The sequence below is a fragment of the Ornithorhynchus anatinus genome, chromosome 10 (genome assembly GCF_004115215.2).
Source record: "Ornithorhynchus anatinus isolate Pmale09 chromosome 10, mOrnAna1.pri.v4, whole genome shotgun sequence".
In the NCBI taxonomy this organism is placed as follows: Eukaryota; Metazoa; Chordata; class Mammalia; order Monotremata; family Ornithorhynchidae; genus Ornithorhynchus; species Ornithorhynchus anatinus.
The window spans coordinates 50,703,779-50,727,094 of NC_041737.1; the positions used below are offsets into that span (position 1 = coordinate 50,703,779).

The 23,316-nt window shown below is 47.4% G+C and overlaps 1 protein-coding gene and 1 long non-coding RNA gene across 2 annotated transcripts in view; one reads left to right on the top strand and one right to left on the bottom strand.

Annotated features, from left to right (window-relative positions):
• Positions 1 to 23,316, bottom strand: part of MTPN (myotrophin) — a 54,366-nt gene that overhangs the window by 30,116 nt on the left and 934 nt on the right. The gene's annotated exons all lie outside the window — the stretch shown is intronic.
• On the top strand, positions 12,089 to 15,868 carry LOC114814589. Its single transcript, XR_003762358.1, has 2 exons — positions 12,089 to 12,306; positions 15,621 to 15,868. It is a non-coding gene; the product is annotated as an uncharacterized LOC114814589 (long non-coding RNA).

A 23,316-nucleotide genomic window follows, 5' to 3' on the forward strand; every position in this document is an offset into this window, starting at 1 on the left:
ATAACTGAAAGATGACACTCATAGACCCACAAAAATCACCGTCACCAACCAAAGCACAGTCGAGCATTCAAAGGGATAGGCGGGCACGTACGGTAAACATACTTTCTGCACACGAGGCTCAAGTATTTGCCGGTTTTCTTCATTATAACTGAAATCGGACACAAGGATCCCCTGTTTTCCACTGACAAGCTTGTAATGTTGTTTCGCATCACAGGGCATTTTCCGAGAACACAGCTGGAGCGCTATCTGAGATTTGAAAATAATCATTATTTTCTAATGAAAGAGTATTGGTTAAAACCGGGACTTCCAAATAAAACTGGGAATTCCTGGGGTGACTAAAGAAATGCTGCCTAAGACATAAGTGCTGTTTTCTGAAGTCGTTTCAATCAGACTGATTATTTCTCTAAGTTTTTCACGCCTCCAGTGGCTTATGTCTGTTAATCGCTGCTCCTTAGTTGATTATTTTTATAATTAAAACTCCTATTACTCAAAATATTTTTTATAGTGCGTCGATTTTGTGAGCTTATTTATAAATTGGCAGAGCACAAATCTTCCCTTCTCTGAGCAAAGAACTCGACGACTTGGGGGACAATTCTGATGCTTCCCCCCCGCCTTCTCTACTCCTTTTTTTCTCTAGATACTTCTTGGATGAAAAATTCCTTCTTTTCCTCATTTAAATGAGTCCACCCTCCGTCTTGGCCCCCTCAAAGTTGCGATCCCCAAAGGTGTCCCATGCGCTGATCTCTTCTGAGCTTTGTATGTGGGGGGAGGGGAAAGGGAAAGAACACTGGTTTTGCTTTCTCACCCTTGTACTGAATTCCGTGATACGGTGGTATGGTCGGCAAACACACAGTGATGTTGTTTTCAACCATCCCTTGCAAAAGATCAGGCCGCTTGATAGACCACAAACTAATTTCATGTATCTTCAGAGAAAATAAAGTGTGTTTTCAAACAGAACTGAATAGAAAGGGGAAATATATATACATATATATATATATATATATATATACACTTATATATATATATATATTTCAGCCCAAGGCAAAACTGGGTTTTGCTGACAAGATCAAGCTTTTGGAGACCTTTCCAGCTCATGCCAGGAATCCCAAGCACTTCGGTCTCATCGAGAGAGCATTCTATGAGCCCATCACTGGGCAGGGATTGTCTCTATCTGTTGCCGAATTGTACGTTCCAAGTGCTTAGTACAGTGCTCTGCACATAGTAAGCACTCAATAAATACCATCGAATGAATGAATTCCGTCACTTCCTTTCCACAGACCCTCCTCCTTCCCTATCGTTTTCACCAATCTCCATCAGTCAGGCAGTCCAACTTATTAAGCGCTTACCGGGTGCAGAGCACTGTACTAAGTGCTTGGGAGAGTACCCAGCGCTCAGAACGGTGCTTGCCACATAGTAAGCGCTTAAATACCATCATTATTAGACTATAACAATAAACAGACACATTCCCCGCCCACAACGAGCTTACGGTCTAGAGGGGGGGGCCAAACATGAATAGAAATAAAAATACAGATATGTACTTACGTGCTGTGGAGGGGAATAAAGGGAGCAGGTCAGGGTGATTCAGAAGGGATTTGGAAGAGGAAAGGAGGGCTCAGTCAGGCCTCTTGGAGGAGATGTGCCTTCAGTAAGGCACTGAAGGGGTGGAGAAAGAGTCAGTGTCTGTTGGATATGAGGAGAGCTTCGCTGGTTGCAATTCCTACAGTTCTGGGCCGGCTGGCAGAACTCTCCGCACCCCTAAATGGGAGGACGCCCCGACCAATTACCAGGCTGGCACAACATCGTCGCCATTACCAAATTACTTCCCCTTATCTACTCTGCGCAGGACACTCTCCTAGGCTCTTGGGGCACCTACAAACTCCTCTGTCTGCAGGACACTGCCCAAGCCTACGTGCTGGATTACACACGCTAGCTAGCAGGCCTCGTACTGTTAACACCGTTAAGGCACAAGAGATTTTTTTTTTTTTTTAACGGCGCTTGTTAAACGCTTACCGTGTGCCGTGTGCGCACCCCGCGCCGGGGAAGAGCCGAGATAAATCCGGTTGGACACGGTCCCCGCCCCACGTGGGGCTCACGGTCTTAGGGAGGGAGTAGGATTTAACCCCTGTGTTATAGTTGAGGAAACAAAGGCACAGAGAAGTGACTTGGTACAGTGCTCTGCACATAGCGAGCGCTCAATAAATACTATTGAATGAACTCGTCCAAGGTGTCCCAGGAAACAAGCGGCAGAGCTGGGACGCGAACCTAGGTCCTCTGACCCCCCCAGGCGCTGACCTCTTTCCACCAGGCCACGCTGCTTCTTCTTTCCATTCCGACTCGCCACCAGGTCACGTACAGTCGCGTACCGTGCCCTGACTTTATCGGCAACGGAATCACTATTTCCACTACAGGTCACGTTTCCCCAGGTGACATTCGGGTTCAGTTAGTAAGATGGTGGAATGTTTTTCCACGGCCGACTGGCATCAAGCGATAACCGGTTCCAACGAGGCCGTGCTTACGACTAAGCCTCGAGAACCGGCTATCCTTGGGACCCGAGACCTCCGTCACACTTCTCACCTGCCCGATCGCTCCTCCGGGCAGGCAGTACACTCGGACAGAGGAATCAGAGCGACAACTCCAGAATTCCCAAGGAAGAGTGAAAAGTGTTGATTGTTACGGAGACCAAGGGAGTCAGACTTCACTTCCGATGCCTCTCACGAAGGCTCCTCGATAAACCGCGGCCGTAAGTCTTGAAGAACTGCTTCTGCCTCGGAACAGAATAAACCCTCGGGAAGAAACTGGCCTCCGGTGACTTGCCGTTCAGTTTCTGGGCTAACTTCTTAAGAACTCATTTGGTTTGTGAGTGTTTATGGCTTTGCTGAAATTGCCCTTGATCTCCCCAAAATGCCAAAAAAGAAATAAAATCACCTAAATTCATCTGAATCCTCCTGAGGAGTTCACTTTTGCCCTTCGGGGCCTTAAATTACTCAATTATTGCCTGCGAGCCAAACATCAATGTAAGTGCCTTTCACGAGAGAGGAGGGGGAGGACTGAGGAGGAGGAGATGGGTTGTAGCAAAATTCCCCAGGAATGTCACGTGCAAGACAGCCCCAAACAGGGGATGGTCAGTATATCGCCAGCCACTACTTGAAGTCTTAGCTTGCCTCTGAAGGGGTTGAAGATCACCTCAAGTCAGGAGGGAATCCTGAGGAGATGATAAATTGTATTTCTCAAGTGCTTACTTTATGCCGAACACCATATTAAATGCCTGGCCCCGCCACTTGTCTGCTGTGTGACCTTGGTTAAGTCACTTCCCTTCTCAGGGCCTCAGTTACCTCATCTGTAAAATGGGGGTTAAGACTGTGGGGACACGGGAAAAGAACAGATGGCAGCAGGATATTCCAAAGAGCTACTTGCCTTGTGGCCTGGGGCGAGTCACTTCTCCGTGCCTACATTGCCTCATCTGTAAAATGGGGATTCGATACCTGTTCTTCCTCCCCTTCCACGGTGAGGTTTGTGTGTGCCGGGGACTGTGTCTGCCCTGGATGTATTGGATCTACTTGCTATTATTATTATTACGAGTCACCAGATGGGTGATCGAATAGGGGATGGAGGAAACATTCGGGACAGAGAAGAGCAGAGCCTCAGACAAGCCGGCGGCGCAACGCTTTGCTGGAAGACAACCGGCAGGCAGACCAACTGGCATGGAGTCCGCCATCGGGAAAGGAATGCTTCCTTGAGAGGATTGAGAGACGAATGATAAGAGTGAAAACAATGAGCAGCAGCTCGGTCTGGGTGACCCTGAGCAAGTCACTTCACTCCTCTGGGCCTCAGTTGCCTCATCTGTCAAATGGGGATTAAAAGTGTGAGCCCTACATGGGACAACCTGATGACCCTGGCTCTACCCCGCTGCTTAGAACAGTGCTTGGTTTAACAAATACCATTATTATTATTATTACTGTTATTATTATTAATGGGAAAACCATGGGACTGGGAATCAGAGGACCCGGATTCTAACCCTGGCTCTGCCGACTGCCTGCCGTGGGATCTTAGGAAAATCGCTTGATCTCTTGGGGCCTCGGCTGCCTCATCTGTAAAATGGGGATTAACAGTAATAACGTTGGCATTTGTTACGCGCTTACTATGTGCAGAGCACTGTTCTAAGCCCGGGGGTGGATACAGGGTCATCAGGTTGTCCCACGTGAGGCTCACAGTCTTCAACCCCATTTTACAGATAAGGTAACTGAGGCACAGAGAAGTGAAGTGACTTGCCCACAGTCACCCGGCTGACAAGTGGCAGAGCCGGGATTCGAACCGATGACCCCTGACTCCCGAGCCCGGGCTCTTTCCACTGAGCGACAGGATTAGATATCTGCTCTCCCTATTTGCACTGTGACACAGGGACTGGATCTGACCTGATTAACCTGTATCTACCCCATGTTAGATACAGAGCACATGCCTTTATTTAAAAAAAAAAAGAGAGAGAGAGAAAAAAGGCCAGATGCTACAAACAAACGTGACAGCAAAACATAGGTCAGTCTTTCGGTATGCACGACTGCCAGTCCTGCATTGACATCTTCGGTCCTCGCTCTTTTAAACAGTACCCTCCCAAGCATTTAGTACAGTGTTTTGCACCCAGTAAGCGCTCAATAAATACGACTGAGCATCTTCTCTGAGTAGGAAGGACCACTGTCTCCATAAACATACTCACGTACGACTACACACGTAAAAAACATCCTCTAGACTCTACGCTCGCCCTCTACACGGCAAGTTGTGGGCAGGGAAAGTGTCCGCCGACTCTGTTGTATTGTACTCTCCCAAGCTCAGTACTGTGTCCTGTACACAGCAAGCACTCAATAAATGCCATCAAATGATACAATCACCTACTGTTTTGAAATGGGAAGCTTGCTACGAGAAACCCTACTAGGGGTTGCCTCTTTAGTTAATTCGAGTTTCTTGTGAGCTCTACGCAGAGTTTGAAAAAAGAGCCCTATTCGGTAAATAGATTCAAGTGCTATGGATGGAAGATAAAAGATCCTTCAGCCAGCAAAACTTGTGAAAAACAAAAGCATTCAGTTCAGAGGGGCAAAAAAGCAAAAAAAGAGCACAGATTCATTGGTTAGAATCCAAGTTAAGGCCTTCAAAATAAAAATGAAAGAAGTGTGTGTGTGTGTGTGGGCTCCCTAAAAGAAAATTTTAAATTAGTCTTAAAAAATGAATTCTATATAAACTTTCACTTTCTCAAAAACTATATTGAGAAGACATAGTACTGACCAACTTGAAAGGACAGTACGTGGACAATGTCAAGCAGGGGAGCACATGGAACAGACAACCACAACAAAATAAGGAAGAGATATTATTCCTCCTCCCCAAACTGATTAAGATTTTTTATCATCACCTGTGAGCCACACTGCCAAGCGCATGCCTGGAAATCAAAATGATTTGCACTTTCATCCGGCTGTTACTCAGAAACCAGATTAAAACTACTTCCTTGGGATAACTTCCAGAGCTAAAACATGGTATTTTCTGTTTTCCTTCTAAAAGAGGAAACGGTATTGAAAGCTTAACTAATTGGAGAGACTTTGACTCTTCATGGCATCAATTTGAGAAGGACTTAGTCATCTTATTATTTCAGGATGGTGTAACGCAGTCGAGGAGATTTCTTTCAAAGCTGGTAATATTTGGCCATGACAAAACTCACCTCTAGTTTGCCTTTTTGTTTTTCTTCCCGTATTCTTCCTCACGATACCCAGCGGTTAGGTGGGGGACGGCCCAAGGGGCGGGGCTAGGATGGGTCTTAGGTAATATTTCCGTCGGGATTTGGAAATGGGAGTGGGAACCAGCCTCTCTCAAGTTCCAATTTGGCTCCAAGCTCTTTCAGGCGCTGAGACGCCATGCTAAAGGCAGAGCTCAGAAATCTGAGTGGGAAGGAAAGTGGCTTCTTTGTTTTTTTTTATGGTACCTGTTAAGACGCTGTACTTTGTGCTGAGGTAGGCAACAGGGTAGTCAGTCTTGACACAGTCCCTGTCCCACACGGGGCTCGCCGTCTTGAGATTGTGAGCTTATGTGGTGTGCAGAATGCTTTACTAAGCGCTTGGGGAGAGTACGATAAAACAGAGTTGGCAGACAAGTTGTCCATCCGTAAGCAGCTCACAGCTCCGGAATAGGAATGTTAAATTTAAAAGTCATATTCACTCTTACGATTTTAGTCCTTCTGGCGTTCTGCCTCTACCTCCGAATTCAAGGTGCTTCCTTTGCAGAAAACAATTACTTAGCCCATCTAAACACCTTCACTCCTATTTTCACCTCGATGAGTTATGGGGCCGCTCTGTGTGAATGATAAATGTGGCATTTATTAAGTGCCTGCTATGTGTCAAACACTATACTAGGCACTGGGGTTGGACACAGCCCCGTCCCTCATGGGGCTCACAGGCTTAACGAGGAGGGAGAACCGGTTTTGAATCTTCATTTTACAGATGGGAAAACTGAGGCACAGAGAAGCTACCTGACTTGCCTCAGGTCACAGTGGGCAAGTGGCAGAGTCAGGATTAGAACCCAGGTCCCCTGACTCCCGGGCCCATGCTCGTCCCACTAGGCCAAGCCGCTTCTTATTGATCACTGAGAGCAGTTGCTAATATCACCAATCCTACTTTTCAGTTTCTCCAATCTTGTTCAATTATTCCCGCTCATTTTCCTCCTTCTGGTCGGATGGCCTGCAGTACCCACCTGTATGTGTTGTTTAAGTACGTAATTTCATTCATTCATTCAATAGTATTTATTGAGCGCTTACTATGTGCAGAGCACTGGACTAAGCGCTTGGGATGAACAAGCCGGCAACAGATAGAGACGGTCCCTGCCGTTTGACGGGCTTACGGTCTAAACGGGGGAGACGGACAGACGAGAACGATGGCACTAAACAGCGTCAAGGGGAAGAACATCTCGTAAAAACCGATGGCAACTAAATAGAATCGAGGCGATGTACAATTCATTAACAAAATAAATAGGGTAACGAAAATATATACAGTCGAGCGGACGAGTACGGCGCTGTGGGGATGGGAAGGGAGAGGTGGAGGAGCAGAGGGAAAAGGGGAAAATGAGGCTTTAGCTGCGGAGAGGTAAAGGGGGGATGGCAGAGGGAGTAGAGGGGGAAGAGGAGCTCAGTCTGGGAATGCCTCTCGGAGGAGGTGATTTTTAAGTAAGGTTTTGAAGAGGGAAAGAGAATCGGTTTGGCGGAGGTGAAGGGGGAGGGCGTTCCGGGACCGCGGGAGGACGTGACCCGGGGGTCGACGGCGGGACGGGCGAGACCGAGGGACGGCGAGGAGGCGGGCGGCGGAGGAGCGGAGCGTGCGGGGTGGGCGGTAGAAAGAGAGAAGGGAGGAGAGGTAGGAAGGGGCGAGGTGACGGAGAGCCTCGAAGCCTAGAGTGAGGAGTTTTTGTTTGGAGCGGAGGTCGATAGGCAACCACTGGAGTTGTTTAAGAAGGGGAGTGACATGCCCAGATCGTTTCTGCAGGAAGATGAGCAGGAAGATAATTTCCTCCTGGGGGACGGGGAGGTGGGGGAAATCAATCAAACAATGATATTTACTGACCGCTCACTGGGTGCAGAGCACCGGACTAAGCATTTGGGAGCGTGCAATACATCAGACTTTGTAGACACCGACCCCGCCCACGAGTTCTCGTTCTGGAAGGAGACTCGGAGGTTAAGATTATTTTACCTTACAGCGTTTCTCTTGAATGTCACTCATTAACAACTCATCTCTGCCCATTCTGGCCTTCCCTCTACAAAAATTCCACCCCGGAGCTCGATGAAATGCTGCTGCTGAGGTCGGCACCACATCCCATTGTTTCGTCTCTCCATCGAGCTCCAGAGGAGCTTTAAAGACTTTGGTAGAACCCGTTTCTCCAGGCCAACACAAAAAAGCCCAACTGTTGTTACGGTGTGTTCATTCTGAATAATTTCATTGAGAGATGAATCGTGTCTAAGCTTTATTAAAAAGAAATGCAGTCAGAGGCACTTACTCTCTGAATTTTGCACAGAAGCTAAAATGTATTCTTTAATACAGAGAGCTACTTTTCCACTTGTGACTTTTGAAATGGAAAAGGCTTCATTCAATGCCACTCTCAATTCACAGCGATTAAACCGTGGTCCGTGACTACAGATTTCTCTTTCATTAATTCTAGTCTATTGTACAGATTCTTTCGTTTATAAACGCAGCCTTAAAAGGTGCAACAAAAGAGAATCTTCGACTGAACCAGCCAATCAATGGTATTTATTGAGCGCTTTCTACGTGCAGAGTGGTGCACTTAAGAGCAGACGGACTCCAGTTCTGCCCACATTCACGGTCCCTCCAAGACTGCATCTTCTCCGGGAAAGCTTTCTTCTGCGTGGCTTAGTGGAAAGAGCCCGGGCTTGGGAGTCAGAGGTCGTGGGTTCTAATTCCGGCTCCTTCACTTGTCAGCTGGGTGACTTTGGGCAAGTCACTTAACTTCTCTGTGCCTGTTACCTCGCCTCTACAATGGGGATTAAGACTGTGGTAATCAGATACCTGATTACCCTGTATCTCCCCCAGTGCTTACAACATAGTAAGCGCTTAAATACCATCATCATTTTATTATTTTTCTTCAAACTCCCCACCTGGGGGTCCCCCAAGCCCCCCTTACATTGACACAGCCTCCCTTAGCACATGTCCACATCTTACCTGCTCTTTTACTCCCTCGAGCTGTACTTTGTGCGACTCCCCTGCTTGACTGTAAGCTCTTTGAAAAAAGAGACCACTTCTTCCTCACACACTCTCAAGAGCTGAATACGCAGCAGGCATTTAATAGACGCCGCTGATCGAAAACACCGTCCTCGTACGCCGGTGGCATTTAGCGAGTCCATCAGGGGTAGAGGACACTAAAGGCTTGAAAGAAAACTATCTCCCCGGGACCCTCCCACCTTCTCTGAGGGTAGAGACGACGGTCTTTTTCCATCGACGGCTATTTCGTGACTGAACGTTCACTGGCCCAGTCGGAGGGGCTTCTGTCTTTTAAAGAGGCTACGGGAGATGGGTCTGAGGAATGTGGCAGAATCTTGTAGGAGGTGGGAGGGGAAGAAGAGTGAGGGAAAGAGGGTACTCAGTACGGTGCTCTGAGCTCGATGAATGCCACTGGTATTAAACTAAAATAATAATCATACTATTTGTTAAGTCTGTGTGCCAAGCACTGTTTTAAGCGCTGGTACATTCCGGAGAAGCTGAGAAATATAGAGCAGAGGCGTAGAGGATGGAAATCTGGAGTAGTTTGGCCTGGGGGGGTTTGCTCTGGGGCAAATTTCAGAGAGAATCCCTGTGAGAATACAAGAATCAGAAGTAAGGAAGATTTAATTGCCTGGGACCAAGGACTAGAGTCCTCTCTCAGGGTCCCACCCGGAGAGTTCCCAGTACTGTGCCGGTCTCGACTGCGGGAAGGGAGAATCAAGCGGAGGCATACCCATTCCGTTCCTAGCTTGGCCAGTGGCTCGCGAGTGGCGGGCAACCGGCTACAAGTCAAGACTCCCCCGTACTGGGCAGCAGCGCCACGGGAGAGAGTCGAGGGCGGGGACTCAAGCTGACTGCGCGGAAGAAGGCAATGGTAAACCGCTTCCCGATTTTTGTCAAGAAAACTATGGATCCGCTACCAGAACGACTGCAGATGGAGGTGGGGCGTTCTGGGAGAGATGCGTCTACGGCGTCCTTGTGGGTCGGAGGCGACTCGACGGCTTAAAACAAGACAAGGACCAGAGTAGGGTATAAAGGTTACAGAGTGAGGGGATCAGGGAGACTCCAACCAAGGCCTGAGAAGAGATGCACAGTACCCCAGAGAGAGGGAACATCGGAGCGCAGGGGGGAGTTCCAGGGCCTAGGAGTCAGAAGGACCTGGATTCTAATCCCGACTCTGCCACTTGTCTGCTGTGTGACCTTGAGCAAGCCACTTCACTTCTCTGCGCCTCAGTTACCTCCGCTGTAAAACGGGGAATTACGACTGAGCTCACTCTCAGGGACTGTGACTGTTATATTGTTAAACTGTATTCTCCCATGCGCTCAGTACAGTGCTTTGCCCATGATAAGTGCTCAATAAATATGACCGACATGAATTGTGTCCAACCTGATTAGCTTGTATCTACCCCAGTGCAGGGCTTGACACCTATTAAGCACTCAGCAAATATCATTATTATGATGTAACTACTATATAGCGGACCACGCTGCTTCAACCCCGACGGCACAAAGAGCTAAACAGAAGGACCAGGCGGAACGAGAAATAGCAAGAAACAGCACCTACTGACCCGACTCCATCAGCATTATGATACCAAACGCCTGAGGTTCCAGCGTTGAGCTTTTGTAGAGAGCTGCTAATAATAAGTGAAAGCTACTATTACACATTTAGTCCTTCGGTAAACACACCGTCTTGGTATAGCCACAATTTACAAAGCTGCTGTAAGTTTTCTTAATACCGTTTGAGATTAGACTTTTAAGAAGAGGTCCCACTTTAAAAGTCAAAGAAAGAGAGAAACACTTGAAATATGGTTTTAGTGCTATTAATTTTACAGGAAAAACCAAAATGGTATACAACCATCCAGCATTAGACTGTGAGTGCCAGAGAGCTTAATGGAAAAAGACGATGCAGGTCTGTGCTTCCGACTGGCATCACTCCTCAAAATAAAACTGCAGTAGGATTCCTCCCCACTTCGTGGTGTGTTTTTTTTTTAAAAAGAATTCCATAAACTGCAAAAGAACCCAAGACACTATTTTTCCTTCTTCAACCACCTAGTTATTACTCTCCCACTTCTGCAGCTGATCTCCACCGCAAACACACATACTGTACTGTCACAAGAGATCGGTGCCCCCAAAATCTATTTCACTAATGTGGGCCAAACTACGAGATATAGGTCACCGTTCTACAGCGGAACACAAAATTGATACCGGTCTCCTGATGGCTCGTCCGTGCAGACGGCACCGAATTCACCAGTTTCTTTTCCACTCAACTATCAGTGCCATCCCTCAGGAATTCAGTTCACTGCTGCACTGTGAAGATCTTGTATTTTCCCTACTCACACTTCAGAAACATGTCCTAGGTCAAAGCTTAACAACTGTCGGAGAGATATCACACCTTTTGTTCATGGTTCTCAGTGGAGGCCCAGGTGACGTGTGAAGGAACCAGGACAGAGAGCACAGTCACATTATTCAGGGTCAAGCAGTGTGTAGGGAGTCTATTGCTGCAAGCAAAGCGGAAAAAGGAAACCAGGTATTTTTTTTTTGGGGGGGGTTCATGGAAGCAGAGACAGAGGGAGAGACCCCGACATGATACTCAACCTTTGTTATCTATCATTCATTCATTCAGTTGTATTAATTGAGCGCTTCCTGTGTGCAGAGCACTGTATTAAGCGCTTGGAAAGTACAATTCAGCACCAAACAGGGACAATCCCTACCCAACAACGGGCTCGCTATCCAATAGTATTTATTGAGCACTTACTGTGTGCAGAGCACTGTACTACGCACTTGGGAGAGTATGACAGAATTGCAAGATGTGTTCCCTGCCCACAATGAGATTACAGTCTAGAGGAAGAAACAGACATTAATAGAAATGACAGATTCTTAAACTGTGAGCTCCATGTGGGACAGGGACTGTGTCTGACCTAATTAGCTAAAACCTACCCCAGCTCTGAGAACAGTGTTGGACACATACTAAGCACTTAAACACCATAAAAAGTGTTGTGGGGCTGGGGGGGGGGGGGGGGGAGGGCGGGTGAATAGCAGGTGTAAATCAAGTGCATGGGTGACAGAGAAGGGAGTGGGAGAAGAGGAAATGAGGGAATTAGTTGGGGAAGGCCTCTTGCTTTGTTAGAAAATACTTCCCCGAATGGATCAAGAACACCGCCATTGTTTGCTGCTGGTGTTTCTTTAGGGAGCAGAGTAACGTCTCAGTAAATTTGAGTTTGAGGAAGGCCAAAAGGTGGTGTGCTTAAAAGACTGGTCAGCTCAAGTGACTGGAAACAGGATACGGTTTCTCACAGCAGCTCATTAAATATCCACACTGGGTTCCATTTGGAGAGGGTCACCGTCATCCCCCTCCAACGGCCGTTCAACGGATGGCCCGCTGAAAACTGTGGTGACCTCCTCCTGTCCAGTGGGGACCTTTCTTTCTCAACGATGGGCTACTACAACTCACGTCTTTTGGCAGCCTTGGGAAAAGATGAGGCCAAGAAATGAGTCAGTAGAGAGCAAAAAACCCAAAATGTTCAGACCATCCTCGGAGACGCCATTTAGGACAAGAAGTCCGAGTCACTTACGAGTAAGGATTTCCTTTTTCTGTTATTGTTAATTTACCTTCTCAGTCGAAAGAGAGACAGTAACGGAGAAACCGTCCTAATGTTTGAAAGCTATTTCATCTTTAATGGTATTCACTGAGCACTTACTACGTACAGAGCACGGTATTAAGGCTTGGGAGAGTACAACGGAGTTGGTAGATACATTCCCTGCTCACACATTCAATGGTACAGGGTCTTATCTAATGCAAAAGGGTCCTTTACAACAACCAGAAGCTTGGTTCAAAGTAATTTTACTCAATTTGATTTTAATTTCCCCATTTTGTTTTCAGATGTTTAGCAAGGTATCGTTGAAAACTTTGCAGGCTTTATTACGGGAGCAGTCACCGGTGCCGTTGACAGATGTGTGATTCACACTAATTAATTACTGCTCTCAGATTACATACATGTTGCACACTAAAATTCTAATTCTACACTTGGGAGTGTTAAGGATATGAAGACAGAGGATCAAATTAAAAGCCTACTCAGGCAGGGAATGTGTCTGTTTACTATTATATTGTACTCTCCTAAGTGATTAGTACAATGCTTTGCACACAGTAAGCGCCCAATAAATACGACAGAATTGAGCCAACGCCTCTGATGACAGCACCGCGCCTTCGTTTAGGAACATGACAATCTGTATCACACGTGGAGTCTCATTTACTATGACATTAAATTTGTTTCTGTAATTCCTTCCTAAACACCACGTAATCCTGCATATTGTATTCAGGCAGTGATTTTTCTGGGCTCCACGGGCTATTTTTAAAAAGTGATTGGCTAGTTACAGCTTTAAACTGACTAGGCAGATGGTTCCCATCGTTAGGCAAACAATTTAACCAAGTTTCAGGATCTGGCAACGGATAGGAGGGTAAAAATAGGCTCACAGGCTAAGGTAGTGCAATTTGGTGGCTTCTGCTTAGAGGTGTGAAATTGGATCAACGGCAGATTTTGCAGTAGGAAACCTGGCAAATCACTTAAAAAGCTTGCGAAATTTTCATTTCCCCATCTGTAAAATGTGGATAAACACAGTTTTGTGTGCCATCAGGCAAGTGAAAATTGAAGAATTGGAGACTCCTTTAGAGGTTGGGAAGAATGATGAAGTCTGAGCCCTTGGGCTTCTTCCTCGCCTACTTTCATATCGATTCCGGCTCGACGACATGTGTACTTTCCCTCTAGACTGTAAGCTCTAGGTTGGGAAGAATGATGAAGTTTGAGCCCTTTGGCTTCTTCACCTACTTTCCTATCGATTCCAGCTCGACGACACGCGTATTTTCCCTCTAGACTGTACGCTCGTCGTGGGCACGGAATGTGTCTGTAAATGGACTCTCCCAAACGCTTAATACTCTGCTCCGCACACGGTAAGGACTCAATAAATTCGATCGACTGAGTGGGGAGAAGCAAGAGAGGTGGAGTTAGCTGAACTGAAGAAATAGGAGGGAAGGGGAAGAGGAGCAAAGAGGCCTTTGAGGAGAAAGTAAATGAGTATTCACGAGGGTAGGAGGGAACTGGAATTTCAGACAACTGTAAAAGAGAAGAGGTGTTATGTAATTTCCTGGCTGTTTTACCTTAGAGGAATGTCTACAATTTTCAGCCAAGTTCTCCCTTTCAGATTTCACTGAATTTCTTAACTTTCTCTCATCTGTTTCCCCTTCCCCCAGTGATTCACATTATCAATCTAGAGAGGCAGCGTGGCTACTGGATGGGGCCCGGGCCCGGGAGTCGGGACTTGGGGTCTGATCCTGGCTCCACCCCCTGTCGGTCGGGTGACCTTGGGCAAATCACTTCATTTCTCGGTGCCTCAGTTACCTCATCTACAAAATGGAGATTAAGACTGTGAGCCCCATGTGGGACATGAACTGTGTTCAGGTGGATTAAGTTGGATCTTCCCCCAGTGCTTAGTACAGTGCCTGGCATATATTAAGTGCTTACCAAATCCACATTTTCTTGCTTTCCTTTTCCCCAAATGACCAGAAGGATCATCTCTCTTGTCTTACAAACACAATTCCCTTCCACGTTGTGTCCTAGGGAACCATCAATAAGCCCAGTCCAAAGAAGAACAGCAAAGGACCGGGATATACCACAGGATCTAGCCTCAGTGCCAAATGGCAAGAAATCTTTGGAGAACTTGGGCTAACGAAGTGGGGCATCCAAAGTTGGGGGTTTCAATATTCAAGAAAAAGGCACCAGCTTCAAAAACTTAGCGCCGATGACCTAGAGCAGGGCGGGATCTGGGGGCTCCCCCAAACCCACCCACCTCTATTCTCTTCATGGTCATGGCACTGTTGACTATGTTGCAAACCAGTTTCCAGGGTCTTTACCTGTCTACCCCCACCAAGACTGTGAGCCCCACGTGGAAAGGGCCTGTGGCTGATCTGCTGAGTTGGTGTCTTTCCCAATACTTAACATACATAAAACAAATTCCAGAACTAAGAGGTGAAAGTCGTGCTGGGGAAATCAACATTTTGAGAGAGCCAGCCCGGAGTTTTAAAACATACATTTTAAAAGGCGGACAGGATGCAATGAAGAACGCGACGGCAAGCCCATAGGAGGGGCAGGAAAAGAGCATTGTGGTTTTTTGTTTTTAATGTAAGTTTGAATGAGCTGTTTTTAAATGAAAGCATTAAAAAGAAACAAAATCTTCTCTTTCGGGCAGCATCTTCTGGGCCTGAAGAGCATCACGTGGAAAATTCTCAGACTATATTGAGGGAATGCTGCTTTAGACAGTAAAGTCGATGAGGGCGGGGTCCGTGTTTTCCACCCCTATTGTACTTTCCCAAGACCTTAGGACAACACTCTGCACAGAAGGCAAGCTCCATGAATACAGTTAACTAATTTCAGGTCAGGATATTAAAAAAAATACTGAACCCCTGAGGAGAGAATACCGGTCACCTGCCCAATTAATAGTGACTAATATCTGTTTCTGCACCCCATTCGAGATCCACAGAAGAAAGCCTCTACATAAATACAAGGTATTATGAGGATAAATATCTGAAGGCTTTTATTGACTCAAGCACCACCCATAAAAACTTGAACAGTATAATTTTTTGTAGTGTGCTCAGTTTGCAGCTAGATGGTTGTTTTCCCTTTTATTGGTTTGGTGATTAAAATGTTTTGATGCTATGAGTTGAACACCATTAAAACTGAGTTTTAATGTACATTCATTAACATCAGTGAAAGATGGATAGAAAAAAATCAGAATTTCCTTCAAGACAGAAGATTTAAGGGAAAAAAAAGTAAGAATGCTCCTCTAGGGCAGCTTCAGACCACCTGCAGTATTATTTACTTGTTCTTTCATTCACAGAAGGTTGGTTAGCAAAAGTACAGGAATTTTTCAGACACTGCCAAACTGCCTGAAATAACTAATCCTCGATCGCCTCAACATCATGACGGTTCGGGGGTCTTGGAGATCCAAACAACACTTCACTGTCCAGAACAGCTCTTAGGTGCACCAAGAATGGAATGTCCACTCACAGCGACGCCATGAATACCCAGTATGCCCAGTGACTATCGAATCTGATGCTGACTGATGAAAATGGCTTTTCCCGATTACGCTTTCGTCTCTCCTGTGTGGCCTTTGCCCTGGAAGCACTTGAAGCAGGGAAGCAGTGAGGCCTAGTTGAAAGACCAAGGGCCCGGGAGTCAGAGGGCCCGGGTTCTAATACTGGTTCGGCCATTGGTGTGCTGGGTGACCTTGGGTAAGTCACTTTACTGCCCTGTGCCTCAGTTCCTCATCTGTAAAATGGGGGTTAAATCCTACTCCCTCTTCTTAGACAGTGAGCCCCATATGGGACAGGGATTTAGTCCAATCTGAATAGGTTGTAGCTGCCCCAGTGCTCAGTAAAGTGCTTGGCACAGAGTAGGCACTCAGTTCTAATCCCGGCTCCGCCACTTGTCAGCTATGTGACTTTGGACATCTCAACTTCTCTGAGCCTCAGTTACCTCATCTGTAAACTGGGGATTAAGACTGTGAGCCCCACGTGGGACAACCCGATCACCTCGTATCCCCGCCAGCGCTTAGAACAGTGCTCTGCACATAGTAAGCGCTTAACAAGTACCAAAATTTAATTTTTTTAAAATTTTAACCAATACCACAGTCGTCGTTATTTTAAGGTCTGCCGCTCTAGATTGCAAGCTCCTTGTGGGCAGGGACCATGCCTACCAACTTTGCTGTACTCTACCAAGTGCTTATGAGAGTGCCCTGCACAGGAAACGTTCAGTAAATACCATTAATCGATTGAATCTACTCAGGACCTAAAAAATCTACTTAAGCTGTAAGCCCCGCGTGTAAGCAACGGTGTCCCACCTGATTATCTTGTACCTATCCCAGTGCTTAAAACGGTGCTTGGTACCTAGAAAGCGCTTAGCAAACACTATAATAATTATTATTATTGATTGAATGGAAGCATAATGTATTTTGGATTGGGTGACACCTGGATTTCAAAGTGGAGGGATCTGTGGCAGGGTTTCCAACTTAGCGACCTTTTTGTTATTGCATCAGTTTCATTTCATTGCTGCAACAGTTAACACGGAACTGTTTCATTTCAGGAAAAGCATGACCTGGGTTATTTTCAAAGTTGTGAGACGGAGGGGGAAAAACGCTTAAGAGTCCATTAATACCCTTCTTTTAAACTCTGGCTAGAAGCAGTCAGAACCAACGGAGTTAATGATTAAATGGAAACAGATTAATGTGGTTACTTAAAACATTTGTAGAAAGCAGCAGGTACGTAATTATACAGCACAAATGATTTCCTGGTCTATGGAACCGGTTTCATTTACTGTTAGGCTTAATTACTTGAGATAAACTCATGTGGTTCAAGGTAAGCCGCCCTTTATTTTACAAACATAGTACAAAAAAAGCAGAGTTTGATTGGTTTGGCCCTTACTAGGCTAGTGATTCCAGTTTCGACTCCTCATTTTAGGAGCAAATGGAACATCCAGAGAGGAGCTATAGAAATTACCGGAGAGGGAAAATAGGTTTTGCGGCGGGATTAACGGAACTGGGATCGTGGCAACCGGAGAGTAGAACTCAGGAGTGACATAACTGCTTTCGAGAAGATTTCAAATGGGGAATGCGGATCTGTTTTCTGGGTGGCCCCTGAAGAAATGGGTTTAAATTTCAGCCAGAGAGAGAGAGAGAGAGAGAGTTGGTTTGAACATAAGGAAGAACTGTCTGGTTGATAAAACACTGGGCTAGGCTGTCAAAGGGATCTGTGGCGTCTGACTCTGGAAGTCTTTAAAGGAGTCACGACGACCGACATTCTCCTGCACGCAGGGGACCACCTGGAATGGACTTCCCAAATTAAGCCCTCTTTCCCCCCACTTCCACCCCCGACTCCCTCTCCCTTCTGCATTTAGATCTGTACCCATTGGGCACGTGATAGTCACCCCATCCTCAGGCCCACAGCACTTATACACTTATCTTTAATATATTAGTATCGATCTCTCTCTTCCCCTCCATACCGTAAGCTCGTGGCGGCAAGGGAAGCAATGCAGAGTGAGAGGGCCCAGGCCTATGAGTCAGAAAGTCTTGGGTTCTAATTCCGACCCCACCACCTGTCTGCTGTGTGACCCTGGGCAAGTATCTTCGCTTCTCTGTGCCTCAGTTACCTCATCTGTAAAGCGGGGAATCTGAGTCCCGTGGATATGGACTGGGTCCAACCTATTAGCTGGTCTCTCCCCCAGCACTTAGTACAGGGTCTGGCACGTGATCAGCGCTTAAATACCATTAAAAAAACGGTCCTACCAAATCTGTTGTATTGTACTCTGCCAGGCGCTTAGTACAGAGCTCTGCACACAGTAAGGGCTCAAACCTTCCGTCTGACTGAAGTACAGGCTCTTCCCAAATCTCTTCCAGTTCCCTGGTACGTCAGTCAGTAGATTGGCCATAACTAATCAGAACGGTGCTTGGCACGTAGTAAGCGCTTAATACCATAATTATTATTAACAAATCCCAGTAACCGAGTCATCCGGTCTTCATCAGGGGCTTGCCCCTAGTCTGCTCCAAAACAAGGTCTCATGCTCCTCTAGGACTGGAGAGTGATATGGCCCACTTCAAGGCAAACGTGACTTCCTGAATCCATTAAATTGAACGAGGCCCGTAGCAAGAGCTGCTTCGGACTGGCCGTGTAATAGAAAATAAAAGTGAAAGGACAGGTTGGAACTTTTCAAATTTAAAAAGAAAACGGTGAACGTTTAGTCAACTCTTCCAGGCGACAGAGCGATCCCACACTGTCACGTCTGCTCTGAGGCTTGTAAACGCGTGGGGAGGGGAGGGTGGAAGAGGAGAGACAACCCCTTGGAAGAGGGTAGGGAGAAAAAGGGAACCATCTAGAAAGAGAAGTTAAGAGTCATGAGTGAACTATTTCACAGCCAGTGAGACGGAGCACAAGAAAACGGCGGACTGTGACTCTCAAACGATGCAGATTATTGGCCTACTTGTTCGATTGTTCTCGAACTCTGATTCATTGTGCTTGAACTCTGGATACATTCCCTCAGAGGAAAGTACACCGCTATACTTCATGGCCAAAAATGAACGCACTGTGTCTAAATATCTAGCACTATAATTTTAAACTTCTTACCCGTTTAACTCGGAGCCATTTTCTGTTACTTTTAAGTCACGTCGTAACACACATAAAATGTCCCGTCGACAAAGCCGGGTCACGATCTAACCTACTGCTGGTTTTAAAAGGCTAATCTTAATTATGGCTACACTTGGGCTCAGTCAAAAGGGAAGGGAGAACAGGGACTTAGCCCCATTTTTTCAGATAAGGGAACCGAGGCACGGAGAAGTTAGGAGACTTGTCCGAGGTCAACCAGCCCCCATGAAGAGGGGCTTAGATTAGAACTCAGTTCCCCTGACTACTAGGCCCAAACTCTTTCCACTACAGCCAACAAACTCCTGGTAGGCTGGCACAGTTTATACTAACTCTGTTGCACTGGGGTCCCCCAAGGGCTTAGGAGGACAGTAAGCCCTCAATAAATACCCCTGACTGATCTGTGACATCGTCCCTACTGCGCTCCGCTTCTTCCCCAGACGCCTACAGCCGATAAATATTTACTAAACACTTCCAAGGTGCAAAATGTCACATTAGTAATAAAACAATGCTCAAAAGCTAATTCACAGATGGCTCCTGACCTCTGGAGGACCCACCATCTTTTCTGCGACACATTCTGAGTTGAAAATGGGTGGGTGAAGACTCTTCTTCATTCCTCAAACAAACCCCCTTTGATTACGGGCAGGGAATTGGAGAAGAATTTTCCGTCCGCTCCAGGGGGGTGTACACAAATGAAATACATCATCATCAAAATGTGTTCTTCCCGAAGGGATGAAGCCCTCGAGGTTCTAATGGTGTTCATTTGGGAATCAGGTTTTCACAACAGCTTTTGAGGCTATCCTCCAAACTAGTTTTCTGGGTCATCTTTTCCTTTCCTGCTTATTGCGGAAGATCCCCTCCGCGACGTACCAGATCGTCACGGCGATCCGAGAGCAAGGCCCGATCGTCGCCCCTCGGCACTGCAACTCGGAACCGGCACAGAACAGACTTGGTTTGCCTCGCCCACCCCAAGAGTCCTCAAATGGAACTTCTCCCTAAAATAATTTAGGTTTGGCTCCCGTATTTCAGGAGAATGAAAAAAGGGAATTTAGACGGTGGGCGAATCTAAAGTCTACCGACCCGGAGTTCGGTCCCCACATTCCTTTGCCCTTTCTTTCGTGACCTCCTCTTGGGTATTTTAGGTATGTACACGTGGTGTTATCACTAAACAGCACCTCCACGAACACTGCTTTATTCTATTTTACGAAGCGACTGAACTAGGTCACCCACAGAAACCTAGGTAAGCCAGTCAGAGAGGAGACTCTTTCCTTTGTGCCATTTAAGATTAAGTTTCACACTTTTGCTATTGGTTTTTAATCGGATTGGATTCGGTCACAGTTTTACCCCTAAAGGTACTTTCGTCATTGTGGAATATCGAAGATTCCAGAAGTAATCAACCGGAAGATGGAATAGCCAACCACTGCCAGCTTGCTTACTGTGGTACTATCAAGATACTTTAAATGAGAAGCGGCACGTCCCGGTGAATGGACCGCGGGGCCTGGGAGTCGGAAGGACGTGGGTTCTAATCCTGGCTCCGTCACTTGTCTGCAGTGTCACCTTGGTCAAGTCACTTCGCTGGGCCTCAGCGACCTCATCTGTAAAATGGGGATTTTTTTTCCTGTGAGCCTCACGCGGGGCAGGGACCGTGTCCAACTTGATCACCTTGTATCTACCTCCACGCTAGTACACTTAAATACCACCATTATTTGTATTATTAATACCCTTCTTTATCACGTACTAAAAATTAATCTTTCTGTTTCATGCAAAAGTTTGTCGACGGTAACGATTACGCTATATGTTCAGTCCTTACTATGTGCTAAGCACTGCGGTAGATACAAGATAATTAGGATGGACGCAGTCCCTGTCCCACACGAGGCCCGTAGTCTAAGAGGGAAGTCTATGGAAGAGTAGACTGGAGGCGCAGAAAAGCAGAACAGAGTGTACTCTGCCCACGCTAAGTGCTCAACAAATACGACCGAACGAACGAAGAGTATATGGAAAAGTGTAACGGCACCCACAATATATTTTTGGATTTTCACTACTGGGGCATTTTCGAAATATCTTTCTGGACAGCGAATCCTGTTTTCCTTGGATACTGTGCATTTCAAGAACTCATGGTAGTTGGACAATTTAAAGGGGAGAGATACTCTAGTCCAAATCGCCGAAATAACGTTTTTGGAACAACAACAACAACAGGGGTATCTATTTAGCCCTTTGCACCGTATCTACCCCAAAACTCAGCAATCGGACTGGACGCGCTCCTTGCCCCACTTGGGCTCACGGTTAAAAAGGAGAGCGAACCGGCACCTAATCCTCATTTGACAGGTGAAGCCACGGAAACGAAGCCACGTGACCGAGGACCCACGGCCCGCAGGTAGCGGAGCCGGGATCAGAACCCGGGACCCCTGAATCCCTGTCCTGTGCTTCTTCTGTTGGGTCAGGTTGGCTATCACGAGTGTACAAGTTCTGACACTCGGGAGAATATCTGAGAGCAGAAGCCAGAGGATTATGGAGCGACCCAGGGAACCAGGTCAACGGGAGACCTTCAAAACAAACCAGTAACTGACTGTCCTCCCGCATCTGATCTGGAAACTCCTCGAGGGCGGTGATCGCCCCTCCCGACTTTATTGCGTCGTACTCTCTTAAGTGCTCAGTACAGTACACACAGCGCTCAATCCCACTGATTACTCGTAGTACTTTCCCTGGTGTTCAGTACGCTGCTCTTCACTGGAAGCGCTCAATACATACTGCGGGTGACTGAGAGTAACACCCTCTTGGGGAAGGGAGAGCAAAGAGTGGGAAATGGGATTCCTGAGGCGAGGGCGCCGTCCGGATGGACGAGAGCACTCCGGGCCCCACACTGTACTCCTGAGCCACTCAGCGATCGATCCTATTTAGTGGGCACTTAGAGGGTGCAGAGCACTGTGTTAAGCGCTTGGGAGAGTACGGTGTCACAGGGCCGGGAGTTTCCCAGGCCACAGTGAGCTTAAAGTCTAGAGGACGTGACTCAACCGCCGTTGGTATTTCCTGGGCACTTACTGTGTACACAGAGGACAACAGAGCAGAGTCGGCAGTCGGGTTTCCCGCCCACATCGAGCTTACAGTCTAGACGACATGACTCGACCATCACTGGTATTTGCTGGGCACTTACTATATGCAGAGCACTGTAGTAAGTGCCTGGGAGAGGACAGCGGAACGGAACGAGCAGATTCCCTGCCCACAGTGAGCTTCCAGTCCAGTCCGGAGGTCATCGCTCAACCATCATTGGTATCTACTGGGCGCTTAGCGTGTACCGAGCACTTGGGAGAGACAACAGAGCAGGGACCGGGGCAGTCAGGCCCCCGGTCCACAATGGAGGGCATCACTCAACCAGAGTTGGTATTTATTGGGCGCTTACTGTGTATACAGCAGTGTAGTACGTGTTTGGGAGAGGACAAGACAGCAGAGTGGGCAGTCAGATTCCTTGCCCACAACGAGCTTTCTGTCTGGAGGGCATCACTCAACCAACACTGGTATTTACTGGGCAGAAAGCACCGTAGTAGGCGGTTGGGAGAGGACAAAGGAACAGAGCGGGCAGTCAGATTCCTGCCCACGCTAGCTCCCGGTCTGGAGGACATCACTCTACCAACGTGGGTATTGATTTGGCATTTACTGCGTAGACAGCACTGTAGCAGGCGGTTGGGAGAGGACAACGGAACGGAGTGGGCATTTTGGTTCCCCGCCCACTACAACCTTCTGGTCTGGAGGGCATCATTCATTCAATTGTATTTCTTGAGCGCTTACCATGTACAGAGTTACTGGGCGCTTACTGGGTAGAAAGGCACCGTAACAGGCGGTTGGGGGAGGACACCAGAGCAGAGCGGGCAGGGCGGTTACCTGCCCACAACGAGCTTCCGATCCGGAGGACGACACTCAACCAACACTGGTGTTAATGGGGCGCTTACTGTGTAGACAGCACCCAAGTAGGCGGTAGGGACGACAGGGCAGAGTGGGCGGTCAGATTCCCTGCCCACAACGGGCTTCCGGTCTGGAAGGCATCACTCAACCAACACTGGTGTTAATTGGGTGCTTAGTGTGTAGAGAGCAGTGTAGTGGGCGGTTGGGGGAAGACAACAGAAGAGCATGGGCAGTCGGATTGCCCGCCCACAACGCGCTTCCCGTCTGGAGGCATCACTGGTGTTAACTGGGCGCTTAGTGTGTAGAGAGCACTGTAGTAGGCGGCTGGGAGAGGACAAAAGAGCAGAGTGGGCAGTGCGGTAGCCTCCCCACAACGGGCTTCCGGTCTGGAGGGCATCGTTCCACCAACACTGGGGTTAACTGGGCGCTTACTGTGTAGAGAGCAGCGTAGTAGGCGCTTGGTAGGGGACACAAGAGCAGAGTGGGCAGTCACACCGCCTGCCCACA